The following is a 21,258-nucleotide window of genomic DNA, read 5'->3' on the forward strand; positions in this document are numbered from 1 at the left end:
TTCTCTGGCTTTTTATCACTGCTGCCTTAATTGTATCCAAAGAAAAGCAAGCCTAACATCTTATTGATCTATGTAATTAGTACTAAAATCACATTATGGGAAATCTTTCAAAAGTCAGGATGCATTATGCATAAGGAACTGTTTTTACATAGTGCTGTTTTAAGCAATTAACTTCATGACCACTGTGATATTTCCCCACAGTGTACCAAACATAAAAGTAATGCAAAGAATTTATTACCTGTTTTGGAAGAAACTGGAATAGTTACAGAGTCTGTAAATAATTTTCAAGAAATTTTACAGTAATGGGGGTAGTAAATTATATTACAGATCCATGTCCTCTATGTTTGAGTAACAATAGTGGCCATTTTTTTCTTTCAGCTTTTGACAAAGAACCATGGCATGTTCACCATACATGCCCTCAAGCAATTTAGAAAGCAATAATGTACAGCAATAATTAAAACACCCTAATGTACAGCCTTCAAAACAAACAAGTGCCAGTCTTTTATTAGGGAGTTTTGTAAAGAGCATAAAGGTCTTGGATCATTATCACAAATGTCAGCCTTAGTTGAATCAACATGTAAATGAGATTGTGAATCTCCATGGTTGTTCAGTGCACTGATGCCCATCACAGGCTTAAATATTAGAGGGTTATAAATAGAAACTGATGAGCCTCAGATATTACTGGAAGTAATTTCAAGACCTTTGCAAAAATAAGATAAAATTTTATTTGAGGAAGTTATCAAGCAGCAGAGCATAGTTAAAACTCATTGGCCTGCTATGTAATAGGTTCTGTAATTTACTATAAGAAGGATTTTTGCCCAATTCAAATGTTTTCAGATGGTTTCAAAGGCTCTAATGAAAGTAAAACTCCATCTTATATAAATTATCCCTTCCATTATTTTCCTCCCTCAGTATAATTTTAGAGGCCAAGTCACCAGCTTGAAAGGTTTTCACATAGTAAGAAATGGATCCAATGGCTAGAGACAGCAGCTATTTACGTGAACTTATTTCCACAGGTAAATAGGGTTCCTTGCAAATTGTTTAAATTAGTGAAAATAAACCAGTAGGAAATTGGGGAAGCATGATTAGATTAGGATGGTCTATCAAAAAAGCTATTGCTGTCTTACCAATAATCTGTTCATGATAATAGTATATTAGTATATTAGAAAGACAGGAATATTTATTAGTAAAAGTGTGTCAAGGTCAGGTACCCTACAATTGAAAGTAGCAAAACTCACTTTTAGCTAATGCTAGCTGAAATGGGATTTATTTGAAATATAATGTAAATAACTGATATGATACCCCAAATCAAAAACATCCATCTGTTATCTATAAATAGAAAAGTGAAGTTTTCTTACCTTAATTAGCAAATAAATTTTATTTAGCACTAGTCATATGCGGTGACATGTTTTTTTAAGTGTTGTTTGTTCATTGTATGTTTCAAGGTGCAACTCCATTGTTTTATGTTGTCTTTTAATACCAGCTACAAGTTAACAATTTTTTGTATATTTCTGTGTGATGTAATAAAATGATTTGTAACTGTCTTTAAAATTATATGTTAACCTCTTTCCAGGAGCTTTGCATTATAAGACAGTTCAAGACACTCATTATTATTCATAACCTAATGAAAAAATAAAGACAACAAAGGAAATTTTAGCTAGTTGAGCACAACAAGAAAACAATCTATATAGAGCAAAGAGAGATGCATTTTGGTAATTTTGCACTTAAGCATAACACCGATAATCACTAATGGTGCACTCTTGAATAAAAGAAACCATATGGCATTTAATTTTCTCAGTTTCTCCAGTGGTAGTATTAGCTTAAGTCTTACATTCACTCTTGTTCTAAATCACTTATTTAAAATACCCAACCATCGATTTGGCTTTGCTTTTCACCCTAAAGTCATTAATTTTTTTTTTTTTTTTTTTTTTTTTTTTTTTTTTTTTTTTTTTTTGTCTTTTTGCCTCTTCTAGGGCCGCTTCCCTTGGCATATGAAGGTTCCCAGGCTAGGGGTCTAATTGAAGCTGTAGCTGCAGGCCTATGCCAGAGCACAGAGCCACAGGAACACGGGATCCGAGCCAGGTCTGCTACCTACACCACAGCTCACAGCAATGCCAGAACCTTAACCCACTGAGCAAAGCCAGGGATCGAACCCTCAAACTCATGGTTCCTTGTCAGATTCATTAACCAATGTGCCATGATGGGAACGCCCCCAAAGTCATTTAATACTTATTTACAATAATCTGCCCTGGAAACACATTTTTTACTCTGCTTCTATTCCTCTAGAGGTTCCTCTGAAAAATATAATTGCCTTTATGAGACAGAAATGTGTTTTAGATCTAGTTTATTAATTTTAGAAAATTAATGAGAGTTTTATATGTAAGTACAATCCTAATGTAACCTGCAAAAAGCAAATGTTTCCCTATTAAAAATTCCATAACAAGGCTTCTTATCTTTTCTTTTCTTCTCCCTTACTCCTTCTTTTCTCCTTTCTTGCTTATTTTTTCTTTACTCCTTCTTCCTTCCTGCAAGCCTAAACAATCTGTCTCCATATGGAGTAAATAGATGTAATTCATTATTGAGTTATCTCCCCATAGAGCAACATTTTTGTTTAGGTTAACTGCAAAGTAAATTCAATTTATATTCTAAAGATCTTAATTTTATTTGTTTATGTATGACGATCCTTTAAAGAGAGACAAGACAATCCTTTGAGACAAAATTTCTGGGTAAATTGATGTGCATGTATAATTGATTTTCAAAGCCAGGAAATATTTTGTATAGTTATTGATAAATGAGGATTTGTTAGTGTAAGTTTGAGGTCATGATCTTAATGATAGGCAAACATCCATTGATTCTAACTAATCATTTGAGATTTTTAACCAAATATTAATAAAGTAAAAATTTAGATCTCTGAATTATCTGGATTGTCATGTCAAATAATGCAAGTATATAATTGCATGATTTTTATTAGTGTTATCTGTGCTAAGGAAAGCTAAGAAAAGTTAATATATTTTTCTTAGATAAAGCATATTATTCATTGTGAAACATAACAAAAGTTTAGAAAACTTGTCATCCATTCAAATTGGAAATATGTTAAACTAAATATCATTAGATAATTCAGAGACCTAGGAGGATAGATGTTATTGATTCAATTCTGTCCATATATTTCAAGAGAAAATAAAGCTTTGGGGGGTGGGGGAGTGCTAGATTGTTTCTTAATAACTGTGACTTGAAACTTTTCCTTAAATCACCTGCAAGTAAAATGAAATTTCATGACTGACTAGCAAAGAATCATACGCTTCAGAGTACCTAAAACACTCACAGCATCCATCAGTAGATCGTTGTATATTACCATTGATCAAAATGTTTTCATTATAGCCAACTAACCACTAAGAAAAAATAAAAGGCCACTAAGAAAAAAATAAAAAGACAGTTATTATTTAATTCCCTTTCGAAGGTTTGCACTTCAATATTTTGACTATGCCCATATACATCTTACCTCATGTGTATTAATTAAGGCTAATTTATATTTTATACATTTATATATACAAATAAGTAAAATTATGTAGCTAATGTGAATAGTTAAGAGTGATTCCATGTGAAATTCATATTGAAATTATTTAAAGCCCTTTCTAATTAAGCATGACTTTTGGTTGCAAAGTACTATTTAATAGCAACCTGTATTATATCATCAAAGGCGTTTTGTCAATCTCTACAATAAATCTGCTTATTGCAATTTGGCAAAGTCCTTTCAAAGAAATCATCAAAATCCTGAGCTCTCACAAGATGGCAGTAGTGTAACATTAATGGTGTCTGCGATTCATGAAAGAAAACATTCAAAACTTTGAGTCTCCAAATAAGAAAAAATAAAAAATACCTTAAGACACTAACCATGGGAGTCAGGTCTAGATACAGAAAATGATCAGAAAAGTAGATGAATTTGATATAATATATTAAGCCTCCAGGAGGCAGCTTAAATGCAAAGAATCGTTCTTGTACCAATTTATTTTGTACTGATTTGTTTTTTTTTCGCGAGGGGGTGATACAAAAGAGGGTGATTCTTATCCTTTCCTCTTTCATGCAAGCTAGTTGAAGAGAGTAAATCCATGGATCTATTTATCACAATTTATTTGTATAGTTCCAACAGCCACAGTAAAACTCTGTGTGGAACAAAACATAAGAATCATGTATACTTTGTTTTCAAATTTTGATGGAAGGTAGGACAAAGTAAAAGCACACACAGTTGAACACAGTTGCTACTGTTCGATAGACCTGTGTTAAAGTAGTGGCTTCCTCATTTTAGATGAGTTGCTTAAGTTCTCTAAGCCTTAGTTTCCACATCCATAATACGGAGTTAGCAGAATCTGCCCTTTAGGACAACCTGGAGAAACAGATAACATGTAGTTATTTCTGTTGTAGCTGTAACTCGATTCACGCTTCCAGAATATACTCAAATGGGGGGGGGGATGCACTTTCTGTCAGCTTCCAGTCTTTTCAGCAAAGATTTATTATATTTATATATCCCTTTGTGGCAAAATTTAGCACATTATTTCCATGGGATGATCCCATTGTTTCTGTAATTACCATTTCTCCAATTTATTCCTCTCTTCTATCTGAGTTAGTGGTCTAGTCATGTAGATTCCAGTGTTGTTAAAACAGAGCTCTCTTTGATTGGCTTAGTCAATTATTTACTATTTATCTGCACTTATCTTTTCATTCCTGTTGACCATTTGTTACTGTGAGCAACATTACTGTGAGCAACATTGCTGACAACATTTCATTCCTGTTGACCATTTGTTACTGTGAGCAATGTTACTGTGAGCAGTGTTGCTCACAGTAACAAATGGTTCAGTCAATAACAGTAACAACATTCAGCCAATGCTAGAATTTTTGAGAAAAAAAATAGCCTCTATTCTGTTTCTGTTTTATTATCAAATGTCCTAATTCACATGTATGTCCAGATTATTGTCTAATATTAAGGAATTTTGTGTACTCCTGTCCTTTTAGACAGACATACTCATGTAGAATATCTAATGTACTTGTGTATCGCTGGGCTTAAAAGTATAGTTTTCCATTTGGTTGTTAGATAAAAACCCAAATACTGTTTGATAGTACTTATTTTTTGATATCACTTATTAAACATATATACAAAGTAACACATATTAAAGTATTTCATCTCAAGGAATTATCGTAAAGCAAACACACCTGCGTAACCACTGCCAAGGTCAAGAAATCAAAAAAAAAATCCCTCACAAGCATGTTTCATGCTTTATCCAATTTTGATATACTCATTCCTCCCTAAAAGTAATTACTACTGATTTCTAATGCAATAGATTAGTTTTGCCTGTTTTTGAACTTCATATAAATAGAATCATACACTTGCTTAAGTTTTTATATCTAGCTCTTTTTAATCAACATTATGTTAGTGTGATTCATCTCGATTCTGTAGAGCTATAGTCCATCCCATTCCATTGGTGTACAACAATGTGTTAAATGAAGAGACTCGGATCTATGTATCTTCGGTATAGAAATTTAGTTTGTTTCAGATTTGGGGCTATTATGAGTAATGCTACTATGGACAGTCTTTTAATTACTTTTGTTCTGTGTATTCACCTAGGGGTGATATGGCTATTTCTGTAGCATACTGCGTATGTTCAATTTTGTTTGAAAATATGAGCTTTTCAACATAATATCAACTTATGTTCTCATAAGCAGTATATGAGAATTCAAATTTCCCCATGTATCATCCATATATTTTTAATTTTATACATCCCAGTGACTATATCATCCCATCTCAGTATGGGTTTCTTTAGAACATTTCTTTATAAAATGTTTCAAACATTTAGAAAACTGGAAAAACCATGCACTTTAGTCCCACATAGTCACCACATATATGCTGCCTTTTTTATTTTATAGTATTCGCTTCAAAATGTATTTACCACTAATCAGTCCCTGAAGCCATCCATCAACCAATCTTCAAATTTAAGTGTGATTCATGATGTCACAGACCTCAATGTACAACCATAAACATTTTGGCTTGTCTATCCATAAAGTAGAGTATGCTGTTTGCTTATGGTGGTTATTTTGGAGAGAAAATAAAAATAATATCCACAGATCTTAAGTTCATCAATAGATAAGTTTTGACCAATGCAGGAATGGTGTGAGTCAAATCCTTTAAAGATCTAGACGAGTACAGTTGCTCCAGAACTTTCCCTCATCCCCTCCCATTAGTTTCCAGTCCTCCATATCCCACAAGAGGTAACCATCCATTTGTCTGGGCTAGAATTTCAAATAAGTGGAATTATACTCAGTAGATTTTTGTTTATGACTTTTTCATGTACCTCAGCAAAGAATTTGTAATAGCTCTGCTGAGGTGTAAGTGACTTAAAGAAATTACACATAGTAATCACGCAAGTTGGTTAAGTTGTGACATATTCTGATACCTCTTTGCAATCAATCCCTCTTGGTTCTCCAAAATCCCCATCTCTAGGCAACTATCAATCTGCTTTGATTATTAAAGGTAAGTGTACATAACCTAGAATTTCATGAAGATAGAATCATCCTGCATCCACTCTTTTTTTGTTCTGGCTTCCTTCAGTCATCATAATTATTTTGAGATCAATTCATGTTTGTCTCTGTGTCAAATTTGCTCATATTTATTGACATCACATAATCTCTTGTGTGTGTATTTGTTTACTAATTGATGGACAATTGGAATGCTTCCAGATTTTGTCTATTACAAATAGCTGCTATAGAACTTTAATGTACAAATTATTATATAAGCATATAATTTATTTCTCTTGGATAAATATCTGGATGTGAAATTGCTGAGTCATATAGTAGATGCAGGTTAAAAAAAAACACATGCCAAATTGTGTTTGAAAAAGGTTTGGAGTTCTGTCATGGCTCAATGGTTAACGAATCCGACTAGGAACCATGAGGTTGTGGGTTCGATCCCTGGCCTTGCTCAGTGGGTTAAGGATCTGGCATTGCTGTGAGCTGTGGTGTAGGTCGAAGACCTGGCTCAGATCCTGAGTTGCTGTGGATCTGGTGTAGGCCGGAGGCTACAGCTCTGATTAGACCCCTACCCTGGGAACCTCCATATGCTGCGGGAGCGGCCCAAGAAATGGCAAAAAGACAAAAAAAAAAGAAAAGAAAAAAAGAAAAAGGTTGTAGTATTTTAAGTCTAACTACCAATGTATGAAACTTTAATTGCATTGCTCCACAAATTCCCCCACTATTAATATAGTCACTCTTTATTATATATGAAGTAATAGCTAATTCTAGTTTTATTTCATTTTCCTCATGATTAATAAAGTTGAATGTGTTGCATGTGCTTATTTGTCATATGTATAGCATTTCTTTTCAAAACTATTTTATTGAGTTATAATTGACAAGTAAAAATCTGTACATATTTATGTATACAATTTGATGAGTTTGGAGATAAATAAATACCATGAAAATATCACCAACATCAAGGCCTTAAGTGTATTCATCACCCCTTAACTAAAGCTGTCTCCCACCCTATTATTATGATGATGATGTGCGTGTGTGTGGTAAGCACTTATATATATAAGATTCACCTTCTTAGCAAATCGTAGGTATAAAACGTAGTTCAGTTAGCTATAAGCACTATGCTGTATAGTGGATTTCTAGAACTCATTTATTTTCTACAACTGAAACTCTGTATATTTTAAACAAGTGATAATATGGCATATTGGAAATTGTCAGTTTCTTTACTATTACTTTTTTATTACTGTTAATTTTTGTACCATATTGGAGTATTGAACATGTGGCTAAGTCTTATTTTCCTTGGCATAAACACATTTCTGGTGTATATTTTTACTCTATGCCTAGTTTCCAGAAAGAATAGCTTAATTAGGAATTGATTTTAATAGATGTGCACTGATTATCCTGATAAATAATGTTTTAATGTTTTAATAATGTCTATGTTTTAAGCTATACCAAATGTCTAACTCTGGCCTTTATGATAAATCAGAAAGCACCAGTAAAATATAAAATATTTTTCATAACTATTGTTATATTCTTTCTAAAATCTAATTTATCTAATCCTGAATCAAATACCGCCAGAGATATCACACTGATATTGATTGGTGGGCTGCATGGTGATGAGGAGACAGCTCTGAACACAAGGTTTTGATGCCGTACCTGTTCTCTAAATGTCTCTGTGTGTAGATTTGAGAAGCATCACTTAAACCCTGATCCTCCATCTTTCTGTTAAATGAAAAGACCTCAAGTAAATACCTTCTCCAACCATTTAAAAATCTAAGCCATTATGATTTAGTATTCTACATTTCTACAGGATTATTTTTCCATATATGATTTTTAAACCTCCAAAATGAGTTTCCTTATGCCCTGTACTAAAACAACAGCAAGCAAACATTATTTCGAGGTGAAACTTGAATAGCCAATTAATGTCTAAAACAAAATTTCATTTCTGCATTTAACTGAAATCCTGCTATCAATGACTCTATAATTTGCATCATTATCACAGCCTCTGTCATATAAAACCTGAGAGTCATCTCTAATTTATTTCTTGTTTTTGAGTTATCAAAACTCCTGTTGATTCCTCATTCTATATCAATAAGTATTCTTTCCATGTCAACTCTTACTGACAACTCTCATATCTACTAGTCTTCAAATACAGTATTATGTTGAATCTTTAGCCATCTTCCAATCCACTCTGTAAAAGCTGCTTGCTAAATATCACTTTTGTAATTTTAATTCTTTTCATAATATCCCAATCTGACATTTTCATTGTTCCTTCCTTGGCCTTTTCTCTTTAGATATTGTATAATCTTGGATAAAACACTCAAAAAATTTTCTTTTAATCTTTAATATATATTACAGATGTTTAAAATATGCACTGCAGTAAAATAGTAAATATGCAACATTTTATATTAGTTTGTGATGCAAATTGTATGAAGTTTTTATTAACGTGTCATCCTTGAAAATTATGATGCCGCTGCTGGATTTACATTTAAAATGACTGCTTCCTGATCACTTTCAGAGTGTTCAACTCAGCTGGTTTTTAATAATCTATAAACTGTATAAAATCCACTTTCTACAGTAAATCTATTGCTTTTAGAATAAAAGGACAATTAATGTAAATGATCATGTTATTTCAAAAGAGCTAGAGTGTTTCTTTAACTTTAAAACTCATATTAATTATGTATGCTGAATGAGAACTATTTCTTTCAACACACGTAAGACAGTTTAAAGTCATGTTAAAAATATCAAAGAAGAGTCATTTATTTTCTTAATGATGCACTAGGGCTCCATGTTCTGAATGTTTATAACTATCAATAATTCAAATGTTGCATTTCCAAATGATGGGGTGTTAGAGATAAATGTGTATACCCATATTATACACATTGTAAAGTTGCATTTTTTTTTCTTTCATGCCAATACTTTTTACTTGTAGGAATGGACCATAGTAATTTCTTAATATGTCACCCAAACAAAGTAATGGTTAAAAAAAAAAACAGAAAACCCCTAGCATTCTTCACCTATTTGTAATTTTTAAATTAATAGCTTTATATTTTTAAATTGCATATCAACAAATATTTATTGAGAACTTACTATGTGCAGGATAACATGCTAGGAAAAAGTTAGAGATTGTCAATGTGTTTTCAAGATCTAACACAGGAGTATATTATCCTTACAAAAATTACTTAAAATTGAAACTTCTATGCCCATTTCAGCACCTCTAATTTTTTCTGTAAATATTAAAAACAAAATTAATTATTTCAGTGATTTTTACAAAGATGTATATTTTCCAAAATATTTATTTAAACCAGCTGCTCTTTTTAAATAATTTTATAAAAGCCTTATATGCACTCATGTCTTACATAGGTGGGCTATCATAAAAGTAAATGATTAAGTAATTATTTTAGGATTTATATTGTGTTTATTTGATTATAATTGAAACAAGAAAGTAGCATTTGTTAGGTACTTGCCTATTTACACATATTAAATTTTCAAAGCTACTGGTAGTGTTTGACTTGTAAAAGACTCACAAATAATATAGTTCTTTACTCAACCATTTCAAAACCAAAACATAACCTATGGTAATAGTGCATATTTTGGGCATCATGAGTAGGTAATTATAATTGCAGCATAAAATCGTTTTGACATTTTTTCTTGCTTTTTCTCTACAGAGAAAGGAAGCAGAAACTGTAGAACAGATCTAGAATACCGAATAAATAAAATTGATCACCTGTAGGATCTTTTAGTTAACAACTGTCCTTGCATTTACAGAATAACAAAGGGTAGAAAGTAGAATGGGCCAGACCAAAATTCGGGCTTTCTACTGAATTGTAGAATGTGTGGAATATTTGGAGCTGGTGGGAACAAGCCCAAGTAAATCTGAAAGATTCTTTCTCTTGTCTTTAATTTTCCAGGTTCAAGTTTCAGGTTCAAAAAGCCCAGTGAAGGGAAATGTACTTTCAGATTAACCAATGTCCTTTTCAACGTTTTAAGCAATGCAATGTCGTAGCAGCTAGAATGTATGTGTCAGAGAATAATTTTTGGAGGGATATAATAAATGTCTATCCTGCAGTCCTTTGGTTTCTGAATTTCTCAGTAGTTAGTGGGCTCGAAGAGGCTGAATTAATTTTTTACTTCTCATTTTGGTATTACATGGCTAGAGTAATACCAATATAGTTTCTTCATATTCAGAAACTACACACACATGCACAATTTTAGGTGTACAATTAAATTTCATTTTTAAAAAACTAAAACCAATTTTTTTTGAGTACCTCAGTGAGTAAATACATTTATCCTTTTGAGAATATATTAACGAATGATAGTTTCTGAAAACTTTGCTTGTCAAAAGATGTTGGCTTTTCTCTTGTAAATTTAGCTAGATACAAAAATCTAGGTTTTTTTCTTTAGATTTTATAAGTATTGGTATATTCTTTATGAACTTTCAATCCTGAAGATGAGAAGTCTATTAACATCTATTACTCAGTCCTTTTAGGTAAAAAACAAGCTCTCTTTCCCTGAAAATTTACATCTAACTCACATAAATTCTTGTAAACAGATCTATGATTTTAAATATTATTTTTATTAAAAATTAAAGGCTTTAAAATAATTCTATGAAAGCTATCTTTGAATCTGAACTTATTCCAAATTCAAAATTTTGATTAATATTTAGTCCTTTCTGTTAATCTTTTAGCAAAAATATATAACTTGAGCAATTGTATGATTGCTCCAATTAATGTTTCTATTAATGTAATAAAATGAATTTTATAAATCATAATTACTATGTTTATATAGTCAAGATAAATACAAAACCAAAATATAATTCGGAAGTGAAATATGAATTGATCACTTACTCTCTGCCAAGTTAGAATATAGTTTTGAATGATAGGTTGAGTACTCTTTTTCATCTTTAAGTAATGTTTGCTGAAGGCCAAGTATTACTTTATAGGCACTCTTAAAACACTGAGGTAATATAGCCAAACATACAACAAGGTCTATTTTCTCAGCATTTAGAGTCCCATTGGGAAGAGATAGGCAGTGGACGCTTTCACAACAGCAACACCACCAAAAGAATATTTACAGATAAACAATTGAGAAAAGTTAATGTTTTTCCTGAGGAAGAGTTTTATCATATGTAGGCCTAGGCGATACTTTGAGGTTATATAATTTCTGACACATTTGAAGTATAACAGAGATGTGCTGGATGGGCAATAAATAAAATATTCTTAAAATGAAAATTAAAAACCTATTTTTTGTGGGTGAAACAATAATATATTAAATTTTTGTTGTATTTCCCTTCATGGTACATGTGTTTTGAGAAAAAATTTTGATTAATCATTTCAGTTAAGAAAGTAGTAGAACTAATATAATTCCTTTAATTATGATCTTATGGCCTCTTGTTCAGTTTATCTACTAGCTGCCTCCATAAGAATCTACTCCGGTTGGGTGTGTTAGTGTGATTGCAATGTACATTAGAGATCTGGGAACATAGCTCAATATTTAGGCAACATTAATTCATGAAAATTTAGTCTTTTGAACATATTTTTAATAACATTGTAGTGGGGAGGGTGCTGCGATGGCTGAACTGCCTCTGCCTATAATGATTGCATGGCCTATATTTTTGACAAAGTGATGGTTAAAAATTTAAGGGAAATTATTCTTGATAAAAACCCCACAAAACTAGTAACCTTTTTGAGTCCAACTTTTATAATTTAGCATCTACATAAATAGGTGCATTTTTATTGTGAGTTTTGTTTAAAAATGAAGAATATAATTTAAAGGAAATAATTTTGCAGTTGTTAGCCACAAGTATAACTAGATAATAGATGTTTAAATCACTAAATCTTAGAATTATAATGAGTAGAATTAATTCAGTATAAAGTCTAACACTTTCTAACTAGCTCTTGGATGTTCTTTATTTGGACATGTTGGATATCTACTAACTGTAAGAGTTTGGATCTGAGACTTGATTGGAAATACACTGAGATTTTCCACAGCATTGCTGTTATCACTCAGATAGCAGTGACAAGAGCATGGCGTCAGCCACCTGCCTGAAGACGAAACGGGGCCAATTGGAACATGTACAATATAGGCATTTTAAAGTTCATTAGGAAAGAGCTGGCAAGCAGCAGCAGTTTTCCCTAGTTAAAAAAAAAAAAAAAAAATCCCTGATCTTTTCAGAGGAAATGTCTTTTAATTGTACATAGGAGTTCAAATGGACCACAAACCACAATAGTATATCAAGTCTCTATACAATCTTACTACAGTTTAAGTGTAGCATTTTCATTACTTCTAATTTAGTTAATTACACTTTACCTACCTAAATTCCCATGGCAGCTTTCATCAGATACAACAGTTAATTGCCTTGTTCCAAAGAGGCATTATTGGGAGCTATTAAACTACTACTGTGCTTCGTTTCATAATGGTTGCTTTCATTCTTGCATCAGATGGATTTTTGCGTGTTTCAGAGCCATTTAAGGGTAAAGAATATGTATGTTCTAATCCAGTTTTGATGTATTTAATGTGTGAATTATGATGTGTACTAATTCTTGAAATGTTTTATAAACTATCACTTTTTTATATTAATGCACTATAAATTAAACATCTATATTTTCTCTTAGTTTAGAATGTAGGCATATGGTGTGTTCGTGTGGGGGCAAATTACTTTAATAAATAAGCAATAAATTGCATAAAAATGAAAGTTCATCAATAGATTATAATATTGAAGTTAAGCAAAATATATAGCAAAGGTAATCTGACACAGCTTATATTTATCACATGGCCATAGTAATTAGGTATAAATACAACACATTCATGTAAATGATAATCTCACTTTTAAATAAAAAATAGAAACAAAGCATTTGGGAAGTCAGGTATAAAAGAGAAGAAATAAACTATGAAAAAGAATCAGTACTAAGATTTCACTTAAGAACCCTTAACTCATGGCTGATATAGACAAATGGTTTTCTCCACCCCTGTAGGACCTAGTGTATAAGAACATAGGAACAGGGAGTGCCTAAATTTTGGAAGTCTTGTTAGCAAAGCGACACTCTGCTTCCTTCTCCAAAGCTCCCAGCCATATCAGAAAGAAGCATCAGCAGCAATTGCTTCTCTTACTACCAATGACTAGACACCATTTAGCTGGTGTCTGGGACACAGATTGCTACAAACACAGTAGAAAAAAAGGTAGGGGAGAGGGGTCAACTTCATAAATTAAGGAGAAGATACTATTTTGTTTAGGTTTCTAGCAGCTGCCTTATTGGGTCGCATGGCAGAATAAGTGCATTCTCTGCTATCCTAATTCTAAATATCATCTTTGATGTCAGTTCCCATGACAGCCTTAATAACCAATCATCTTTCCTTCCCTAGCAGCTCCTCCTTCTCTCATATTTTTGCTAATTAATTTTAAATTAATGTCTAATTGACTGCTGGAATAAAAGTTTTCATATTAATTTAAAATTAATTAGCAAAAATAATTTCTTTACCTCCAACCTTCTCTACTACCGCTTTTATGAGACCCTAAGATTGCCTTTGATTTTCTAAGCAAGAAGTGGTTGTTGTTTTTTCTCACTCCATTGTCATTTATTTGTGTTTCGTAGCACGTGCCAGTCTTCTGTTTTGTAATATTTGTGCAAAAATCTCCGGTCTCTTCCTACATTATGAATTGTTACAGACCAAGTACTTCCTCATTTCCTTTCTCCTAATAGTCATTGAATCATATTAATAAATGGATGATTTAATATCTTTTTCAAATGTATTTAAGGAATAATTTAATCATATGCTGCATCCAAACCATGGTCTAAATCGAATGCTGGTATCAGGCAATAGACTGGTTTGGGAAAAGTATAACCCTATATGAATATCATCTTTTGGAAATCAAGTTTCTCTTCCCAGATAATACTGGAATCAGCAATTATCAGCATTTTAGAAGGTGAAGAAGTTTACCCTCAAAGTGTTATTTTTATTAATGGTTTGGTTTGGTAAGTGGGGATGTGTTTGCAGCTAAAATGATTTAGGTCAAGACACCAAATATTGTCTTTTTAAACTAAAGTTTCCCCTTGGCCACCCTGGTATGAATTGTTCTTGTTCTTCCTCCTGGACCACCCTAGGTTAGGGTTCCTAGGAAACTGACTCTAAAATAGAGACTATCTTGCAGGAAATATATTAGGGAGTGCTTTTTGAAAGAGAGAAAAAACCTGGGCAAAAGGAGAAATTGAGCGGCAATTCAGCCCCAATAAAGGTCTCAGCTGATCCAGAATCCTTCTTGAATTGGGATGACCCTGTAGAGTTGTCCTGAATTGAAGGAGAAGGAGATTTTACAGTGGTAGTTAGGTCATCACGAAGAAGGGCACAGCCTAATAGTTAAGGGTTTTTTTCTCAGCTGGAAGCCGTAACCCAGGAGAGACTCAGCAGCCAAACCTCCTGACAGATGTGGAAAACAGTGCCTAAGTTCTGAGGCAACAGTTTGGTAGCATGCCACCGCTTCTACCACTCGGCTTCCTTCCCACACACGTAAATCTACTTCCTATCTCCAATTTTCACTCCTTCAGATTTTTGAAACCTGGATTTACCTGCCTTTCCATCAATTCCACAGGAGGAAAAAAAATCACTTTGTGTGTTTCACTAAACAGACCTCTTTACTTCATGGAGTTGGGAATGGCCTTCATGAAGATGATGACACTTTATAAACAATCATTTGTCTAATAACAACCTTGGTGGGTAGTGCAGATTATAACTAATAAGTTATATTTCCTCCTCTACATAAAGAAAATTCTTCGCTAACTAAAATTTCATTGATATAAAAACTCTACTTAAGCGCAATTTATTCCTTTAAATATACACCTCAAACTAACTTAGATAAGAATGAATCTTAAACCTGAACTCTTTTTGTCATCTCATGGTGGAAAAGAAGCCTGGGTACTTGAAGATGGTGTCTGGGAAGGCAACAAGACTCAGGAAGGTAGCAGTCAGTGACTTTTCTCTGAATGACAAACCCAAAATAATGAAATAACAGAAGCCCATTTGTGTGAAAATTATTTTCCTGAATCCCTAAATATTTATTTACTTTTATATCATGAAAATATGGGAAGAGAAATCCCAGATTAGCTTTTAACAAAGAGAAATTGTAGAGGAAAATTATCTATTGAACCAGATAATGACTCCCAGTATCAGGCTTGTTCAGACAGCATGCATATTCAGCAGTTCTACATGAAATCAGTAAAAGATACCACGGATAACTGCCTTGAACAAAATACCTGATAAAACTGGGTCCAAAAATATCAAGATACAAATTTTGGCAGTGGCCTCTATACAAAAGTATCCTACTAATATCATCGTTTTAACTAAAGAATGTCTTCATTGATGAGTTAGAAAGAGTCCTATTTGTCACTTCAAAGGCCTTAGATAAACCATTCCTTGAGAGAAATTTACTCTTGGTTACCTGCCCTGTTTCTGTTCATTTCTGTTCTCAGATTTGTTGTGTGTATTTTTTTTTCCCAGCTAGGAAGCTAATTTAACCCTGAATGTTTTAATGTAGCACTCAGCACAAATGTGTAATGAGAGGTCTCTTAAGTAGGCCGATTCTACTCTTTTGTGGATGTACTCAACCTTGCTTTTTCTTTGTGAGACACGGCCTTTTGCATTCCTATTCCTTGATATCACATTGAACACCCAAGAGTAAATGTTTAGTCCCAACCATCTGGCTCTTATTGCTTAACAAGAAACAAACCACACTTTCCCCTTGATTCTCATTTAAGGTTAAAAATATTTAATTTTTTTGCATATATAGCAATTAATATGTCAGTTTCAGCCCTTGTCACAATACTATAAATTGCAATAAAGTAAAATAATTCAAAGAGTTTATTTAAAATTATCATTTATAGTTATAGTCCTATATTGGCTCATGTTATAAAATATATTCAACAACTTTAGAGACAAAGCTAAAGAGAATTATTCCGCCTTGAGTGCATATGTGTATTGTATGTTAATAGGACAGCGAGTATTTGCAGTACTAAATTTCAATTTGCAGTATATAATTTCAAAAAATTATATATAGTTACAATTTCTAGGAATCAATTGTTGCCTCTAGTGTATCTCATGTATCACAGAAAGAATAATTTTTCTCAATTTATTTTTCAGTCCCTTAACCTTTTCTCAAAGGATTAAATTACCTGTTAAATATATCACTAACAGCCTTAACCTCTGGAAAAACGAAGCGAAAAATGCAACCTGGGTTTAAGTATGCATGACTCTTATTAAAGAGCATTCTGCTTCCAAAGACTATAAAGCTCTTAACAATTAGAGTCTGACTTGACTCTTCCACCTGAAGCTGCTGGCAAAGGTTAGCATCAAGATGTGCTGTGACAGATTTGTTGTCTCTTTCTGTTCTGAAGTGGAATGGAATGGGAATACATGGCCTCCAAAATATTTCTTTCAAGGAGGAGCTCCAAATGCCGTTAAACTGGTCATGGGCATCTAGCCTCACTTAACAACAAAGTGCAAAAAGCTTGCTCTAAATTTTTGTTTCCACCCATGTTATAAGCATGTCTGTGGGAAATGAAAATAGGATTGAGGAATTATAGATAATTGTTCCCAGCCATATCAGAGGAATTCATTTTAATACCCATGTAATATAACTTTTGCTACATAAACATTTACAACAAAACCATTTAATTAAATCAGATTTTTGCAATCTGGATATTTGGGCTATCCTCAGATATGCAGTATTCTAGCTAGTCTAGATTCAGCTAATCTCTGTTTGTAATGACTCGTGAATGTGTTGTCAGATGCCAAGAACTGGGCTTGACGGCTATAGCCTGGGACATTCAGGTCTTCTCCACATGGCCTCCCATCCTCTCACATGCTTCTTGATCTCACCTACATCCTGGTTCTCAGGGTTCCAACAGCATCAAGAGCAGGTGCATAAGTTCTTGTCAATTCTTTGCATGTGTTGTATTTGCTAATGCCCCATTGGTCAGAGAGGATCACATGACCTGAACAGACTCGGAGTGGGAGGCACCACCAGAAGTCCTGGATGAAGAAAAGGGAACAACTTGTGACCATTTCTGCAATTAACAATAAAACACCCCTAAAGTTAAAAACCATTGACTTTCATGAGTATTACTGTATCTCAAACCTAACTTTGTTGTTTCTAAGAAGGAAGAAACAAACTGACTTGTAAATGATGCCCTGGATCTTCTGTCCCTCTCACTGCTTGAAAAATTTGTTCTTGAATTTCTTTCAGTCTCTATTCTTTCCTTATCATTGTTGTGTAACATGTTTTATGTACACTCACATCCATATCTTATCAGGAGAAATGGTATAATCTCTAACAAGCAATTTCTCTCTTTTATATAATTGTTTATTAAACCACTTCTACTTCCTAATCAGATGTTTTTCTTATCAAACTGAAAAACATACCCTTAACAAATACTGCATTTCACTGACCAATTTCTCACCACATTCTATGTCTCTTCTTAGTCCGCATTCTTCCCAACCTCCCCCTACTTTCATCCCTGTTGCGTCTGCGTTTATGGCAGTTTTGCTGCTCATTTTCGCTTATTACTGCTTTTTATATAAATGTCTGTACCTTCTGTCTCCCCTCTCAATTTGTTCATCAGGTAATGGGCCTTGATATCAGGTTGTACTCTAAGCACACGCAATCTCTGTTACCATATACCTCCACCTCCACTCCAGTGATTTTAAAATAGCGTATTTATCCCAAAATTTTCCACTGCTCTATTTCAAAACTTCTGTTGAAAAATAGTGTTCTTGACTGTTAGTGATGCTATTTTTATTCAGCATACAACATTAAAATAATAGTGAAATATAAAAAGTTTAATATTTTTTAGCATATAGAAGTTCCCAGGCTAGGGATCAAATTATAGCTGTAGCTGCCCACCCTTACCACAGCCACAGCAACACCAGATCCCAGCAGCGTCTGCAACCCACATCACAGTTCACAGCAACACCGGATCCTTAACCCACTGAGCGAGGCCAGGGATCCGTTGATCCCGTATCCTCATGGATACTAGTTGTGTTCATTATCACTGAGTCACTATTTGAACTCCCTAAAAAGTTTAATAATATTTTAAAAATAACCAGACATAAGCATAGAAAAGCAAGCTTCTGTCCAAATCACAATCATAAGTGTAGTGACAATGAAAACTCAAAAATTAGCTATATTCTAGATCATGATGAATAGACATAATAAGAAAATACGATGGTTAAAAAAAGAAAACAGAAGTAGGAAGTTTAACATCACTCTGTAGTTAAGTAGAAAACAGATAAACAAGAGAGAAATTCTGTTAAAGAAATTAGATGGAAATAAGAAAATTAAAAAATTAGATGTAAAATGTTTTTATAATTATATAAAAATAAGTGCCAACAGATTCCAATTATCTCATTAGTACTGATTCTTTGGAAATTTACATGGGCAAGCTTCCTATCTAAGAATCTGCAAAGCTCGCTATTGTTGGTAGTACTGGTGAACTGGACTATGATTATAAGGTTAATGTCAGTTTTCTGTGTCCAGTGCTCTCTCTATTTGACAAAGCTAGCAAGGAAGACAGGCCAACCTCTACACTATTGGAGGATAAAAAAATAAAATACACATCATACCTCTTTAATAGTCTGGGCTTGAGAAGGGTTGATCATGGAGCTTTCAACAGTTTTCAATAATTCATCTTTGGATATTAGTCTTCTGAAATTCTACTACATACTCCAAATTTTGTGTGTGTGTGTCAGTACACAAAGGAGTATTTCTCTTTCTTCTAAGATGTAAAGACCTATTCACGTTCAAAGATTTAAACTTCATACTAATGCTATCATAATTGGGTTGTGAGTAGTAATAAGAGGAAGCAGGTTAATTCTGTTTTGTTTTGTAATTTCACAGGATAAGAATTTATATCAAAAATAATTGGAAAACAAAACAAAACAAAAAGAATTGGAAAACAGAAACTGGCTTTATAATTTTAATACTTTCTGTTTTGCATGTGTAGAACATAAAAGATAGATGTTACATTTTCCATCATTATCAAACAACAAATGCTTATCTCCAGTTGTCTGAAAGTTTGTGTTATAGTATGGTTGTTACACATTTTACTGACTTGTTTATTCTGATTTAAAAAAATTAATTTTTTTTTTTTTTTTTGCTTTTTAGGGCCGTACCTGCAGCATATGGAGGTTCCCAGGTCAGGGGTTGAATCAGAGCTGTAGCCCCTGGCCTACACCACAGCCAGAGCAACACCAGAGCTGAACAGTGCCTGTGATCTACCTCACAGGTCATGGCAATGTCGGATCCTTAACCCACTGAGTGAGGCCAGGGATTGAATCTGCAATCTCATGGTTACTAGTCAGATTCACTTCTGCTGAGCCACTATGGGAACTCCCTGATTATTTTTAGCTTTTAGAAAAATCTCAATATTTTCCAATTTGGTATCTAAGAATCTACTTCATATAAATTCCAATTTATTTTAAATATGAGTATTGAAAGTAAATTTCATGTATCTAGCTTCTTCTTAAAGATTGAAAAGTCAAGATAGGAAGGAATAGTTGTTACTCAGTATCCATGAGGGATTGTTTCCAGGAAACCCCCTTCCTCCACAGATAGCAAAACCCCCAGATGCTCAAGTTCCTTATATATAATGGCATAGTATTTGCAGTGTAACCTATGCACATCCTCAGATATTTTAAATCCTCTCTAGATTATCTATAATCCATAACACAACATAAATACTATGTACTTAGTGGCTGGATGCATGGCAAATTAAAATTTTGCTTTTTGGAATATTCTTGAATTTTTATTCCAAATATCTTTGATCAGCAGTTTATTGAATTCCTAAATGCAGAACCCAGGAATACAAAGAATCAATTGTAACTCATCACTTGAAATAATGTTTTCTCTATATGGGCACCTCGTATACAAAGCCATCAAAGTTCTCTTTCGCTCTTATAGATTCACTATACCTGTGGCATCAATTTATTCTCTCAAATTTGGATACATTTGACATTGCGAAGTTTTGAGAAATGTATTTAGAAAAATAGACTCATCAAATCTCCTAGTTTTCACTCAATTTTAAGCAAGTGCAGTGTAATTAAAATATATATGGAAAGCATCAATTTTTTTCCTATTCAAATTAGGAAAAAAGGCACCAAAACAAGCATCCAAGTTTTTAATTCTATTAAGCATTTGAGTAATTTCATTACATCAGAGGGAGCCCTGTATACAGGGATAATATACAAAAGATGAAGGAATCCTAGATTAGAAGTTTTCTTAACATTATTTAATTCCAGTGGTGTCTGTTTCATTATCCGTCTGTCCTTTTTAGATCATAGAAAGTAAAATAAGTAAAGATAATTTAAAAACCTGCTTAAAATTTAATAAACTGAATGTGAATTCCTTTGTGTGCGTGCCTATATGTAGAGGTATATGTGTGTCTTAATACATTGAGTAAATCCAAACAGAAATATGTATAGGAATATAGTAAGAAAAAAAGACAATCAATACAATTGCATAATTACAAAGGGCTATATATTATAGCTTTATACAGTGTTATAATACTTGTTATATTATAAAGCAAAAAGGTGAATATGTCAGTTAACGTTTTCTTGCAGATCTGTCTTTTCTGAGGAGAAGTAAGTCTGGAGAAAATATGATCATGTTAAAAGGCAAATTTTGAATGGATGATTAGAAGGTGATAAAATTTTTATTTTTTTAAATGAAAATAAAAATGTGCTAGGCAGTGCTTGGCT

The sequence above is a fragment of the Sus scrofa genome, chromosome 8 (genome assembly GCF_000003025.6).
Source record: "Sus scrofa isolate TJ Tabasco breed Duroc chromosome 8, Sscrofa11.1, whole genome shotgun sequence".
NCBI lineage: Eukaryota > Metazoa > Chordata > Mammalia > Artiodactyla > Suidae > Sus > Sus scrofa.